The following is a 4,519-nucleotide window of genomic DNA, read 5'->3' as shown; positions in this document are numbered from 1 at the left end:
GTCTTTGCGCGCCTGCGCAGAGGCGTGGCTCCGCCTCCTGGCCAGCGGGGGCTGGACGTGGGCGTGCGTGGTGCCGTTACCCTTCACGCGCGCGCATGCTCGGTGCGTTCCGGAGGTGGGGCCGTGGCTGTTTCTCATCCCTGGTCTGGGAAGACCCGGGTCACTCGCCCCTCGCTGATGAGTGACGGACGAATCCTTGGGCTCAGAGAGAGATGGCACGGCGTGGGACACCCTTCCGTGCTGGACGCCCTGGCCGGGATCTTAGCTGCTTACTTCACGGGGTGCGGGTGACTGAAGTCATTCTCTCCCGTGGCCCTGGCCCTTCGACGTGTCCGAATGGTCCCAGCACGTGTTCTGACACCGACACGGGCGTGGAACCTGAGGCCTAGAGCTTGGCGATCCATCCTCCCCAAAACTTCCTGTTAAACACAGGCCCGCACCGATCTACGCCTGTACCCACTGAAAAGCCATGAGGTGAACGCCGAGATGGGATCAGGAATGACGTCTGATGACGTTACGACGTGAAGAGATGACATAACCAACGGGGACAGCGTCTGAGGGCCTCACATCCCAAAGGGACAAACTGGATGAACCCAATCTTTAGAATCCAGGCAGGTACAGCCTGCAGAATTCCACACGAAAAAAACATTATTGCCTTGTGTTGGGAATGAGAGTTGATATGGAATCAAAGCAGCTCCTATGGTTAGACATTTTCATTTAAGACTTAACATCCTTGTAAGGCCCGTGTTGTCAGCATTTTGATAAAAAAAAAAAAAAGGTTGAAACGAATATGCAAGCAAACTTTTTTTTTTCTGTAAATGATAGCTTGGCTCTGGAGGCTCATGCTTGTAATCCTAGCCATTCAACCAAATTCTATAGGATCACATAGTCTGAGGCCAATCCTAGCAGAAAAACATTATTAGACTATCTCCAAAATAACCAGCAAAGGTCAGGCTGGAGGTACGACCTCAAGTAGCCAGCCTAGAAGACACAAGGCCCTTAGTTTATAAATAAAGGAAGGAAGGAAGAAAGGAAGGAAAAGATGGAAGGAGGGAAAGGTAAGGCCTTCCAGTGATGCCATATTGTCACTGAATAATGTGAATTTCATATTATTAATCACCGAAACAATAATTGTCGACACTTGTTGAATTGGAATATGTATAGATCACATAATCTGTACATTATGAATGTGAGTGTCTGCTCCCAAGAAATTATGAAATACACATGAGAAGGCAAATGATAGTATCAAACAACTACAGGACATTGTATAATGTTATAAGATACCATCCACCCATGTGTAAACTATTGCAGTAATCTTCAAAGAAGAGTTTCAACTTCCTCTTTGTTTTATAGGTGCTGGTCCTGAGGCTCAAACTCAGGGCCTGGGTACTGTCCCTCAGCTCTTTTTTTCACTCAAGGCTGGCACTCGACCATTTGAGCCACACAGCTCCACTCCTGGCTTTTTGAATGTTAACGGGAAATATGAATCTCACAGACTTAACAGCCTAAGCTGGTTTCCAATTGTAATCTTCAGATCTCAGCCTCTTGATCAGCTAGGATTACAGATATGAGTCACTTTGTGCTGGGCCTCCTTTTATTTATTGGAACAGTAGTTTCACTCTGCAACAGAGTCTGAGACAGAATATGCTACTAGTCTACTCAGAACTCTTTTAAGGATTCATCATTTTATTCAAAGTTCAAACTCTTACCATGGCTTAGAAGTTGTTCTTCATTGGTCTCATCCAAGCCATTCTTCAGATTCCACCTAGGTCTCTCCTAGCCCAGCAAACATTGGTGCTCTGTAACTACGGTTCCTCCTGCATGCAACACTGTCTTCAGAGATACAATGCTGTCTCAACTTGCTTCCTCCATGTCTTTCAGCCACTGCTCAAATGTTGCCTGACTCCTCTATCAGAGAAATACTTTTACAAGTTAAGTAACTAACATTTAATTATATGAGACATTACTTGGAGTAACATGTTTTATACAGTAGATGTTTAATATTTATGGTAGATGTTTAATTAATATTTATTACTTTGAATTACCTTCCATTTACCCCTGTGAGGACCAAATAGTAAACAAAATTAGAGATTGTAGCCATTAATCGGTTTTCAGTTTCTGAGAAATGAATAATCCTATTGTGTTGGAAGCCTTTGGCGTTCCAAGTCACATATCCTGAGCATCACCTGATTTCTCACAGTTTCATACAAATTTCCATGCATTGCTCCTCAGGTTTACTAGGCCTTTGTTTTTTGTGTTCTGAGGTTCCCCTGGTGGTGTAGATGTTATCAGTAGATAATATAGTTCATGCCCTGAACAGCTTTGAAGCATGGGCAAGTTAACCATTCTGGGACATTCAATGCAAAGTACCAGTAAGTTGTTGGATAAACACTCCCTGTTTTATACCTTTTAGCAAGATACTTTTACCATTTTGTTTGCATTCATTCTGATTACCCACAACAGCAACTTCAGTGACACTCTTCTCTCATCTTCAATATCTTTTCGGGTTCCTCGTTACGTTCTTTTTATTTTTTTTCAATTTTATTAGCACATATTGTATTTCTACACATATAATGTGTACCTCCTAATAATCTGTCTTCATTCAAGGAATTATCTTAGGTTATGCTTTCTGGGGACACCAAACTAAAGAAAGATGATGTAAGAAGAAAGCCTAGAGATGCTCAGAACTCTGGCACTGGATTGTCTGCACAGTTTTGGTGGTAAATAGGGTGGTGATACCTCCCTAAAGTGCACTACAAAGACTAAGGTTTTTAGTTGTGATGCACTGAAGATGAAATAAAAACGTAGGTAATGTTTCCCTGGAACTAGGGAACTTTTAACTGGCAGAAGCAAGGTGGATGAAATTGCCATGGCTACCAGCAAAAGTAGAGTGGCTACCAGATTGCTTTGGCCTGTGTACTAATATTCAGTGTGCTCTGAGCATGAAGCAAATGTACAGCCTAAGCATATTTTCTGCCTCAGCCAGGAAAACAAACAGAAATAGTGAGTGAAAGTCAGACATCAACAAAAATTTACCTTATTGCCAGGCCCAGCAACTGTAGAATTCTTGAGTAAGAATCCTGAAGTGATACTGCAGGGATTTTTGTTAGGTGTGTCCTTAATACATCTCCCATGGGACGGAAGCCAACTTACTCAAGGATGTGCACAACTGTGAACAATGAATTACCAGATTGTTCTGGGTTGTTTGTCATGTGAGCTTAGTTGACCCTGATACAGAGGGCTCAAAATGGAGGCCAAGTGATAAAAGTTCTGGCTATAGTCTGGCTATAGTCTGTCTCACAATACATCCATTGGGTGTCTGGAATCCCACTGGGCAGCTTAACAGCTGCTAGGGTTCTCTCTGGCCTCTGGCGTGAGTTATCCTGGTAGGAAGTGGCAAATGGAAGCTGCTGAAATCATCTTCCCTTCCAGGGTCTAAACCAGGTAATCAAATGCTAGTTATACCTGGGAGGAATTTCAGAGGTTGTGTTGCCAGCAAAGATTTCTACCAATGTAGTGATGTGGATCTCTGTCATATTATCATTCATGAAGTAGAGGGGTTGTAATATATGTTAGTGGACTGCTATAAAATTAGTCAAGTGGCAGCTGAAGTCGCGGTTGCTGTGCCAGATGCGGGATTTCCACTAGAATAAAAACAGGCACTCATAATTGTTGTTGATTATTAAGTTGGCAAATGCTCTATCAGCAAAACAGAACAAGCAGTTAGCTCCTTTACGAAAATGACTGCGTTGTCACTCACTAGCTTTCTCTAGGTTTAGCATTACTTTTCTGCTTTCTATTATGATTTAGTCCTGTAGGAACCATGATTGTTTATAAAGTGTTTCCATCAACTTGTTGCTTTTATTTTTGCTTTTATTTCTGATAATACAAAGTCTGAAAAAATTCATTGCCCTTCCCTTCACACACACACCACCACCACCACCACCACCACTGCCACCACCAAACACCTCTACACAATAGGAAGTTTAGACATTTAATACCCCCAAGCAATGATCAATTAATAGGGATGTATTCCTGCCTATTGCTAAGTATTTTTTGTCCTCCAAAGGGACACATTTAAGAAATATTCTTCATGCATCTCAGGATGTCTCAGGGAATTAAGTGGTGTGATTCAGCACTTAATGACCTTTTTTTTTCTTTTTGGTGTCCTGGGGCTTGAACTCAGGGCCTTGGCACTGTCCCTGAGCTTGGTCGAGACTAGTGCTCTACCACTTGAACCACAGCTCCACTTCTGGCTTTTAATTAGAAATAAGAGTGTCAGAGACTTTCCTGTCTGGGCTAGTTTTGAGCCATGATCATTGGGTCTCAGCCTCATGAGTAACTAGGATTACAGGCATGAGCCATAAGCACCTTGCTTTAAGTGTCTTTTATTCTCCCCTGTCTCATTATCTTGATGACTTGTCCATGTTAGACACGGATCTTTGCCCACACCAAGCTTATGATATTATGACTTTATTTTACAGATAATTACAGGTGGTTAGTGTTACTAGTAAGAGAT

Source organism: Dipodomys merriami, unplaced genomic scaffold (assembly GCF_024711535.1).
Source record: "Dipodomys merriami isolate MVZ:Mamm:240054 unplaced genomic scaffold, mDipMer1.0.p SCAF_16, whole genome shotgun sequence".
Taxonomy (NCBI): domain Eukaryota; kingdom Metazoa; phylum Chordata; class Mammalia; order Rodentia; family Heteromyidae; genus Dipodomys; species Dipodomys merriami.
This window is presented reverse-complemented; position numbering follows the sequence as displayed.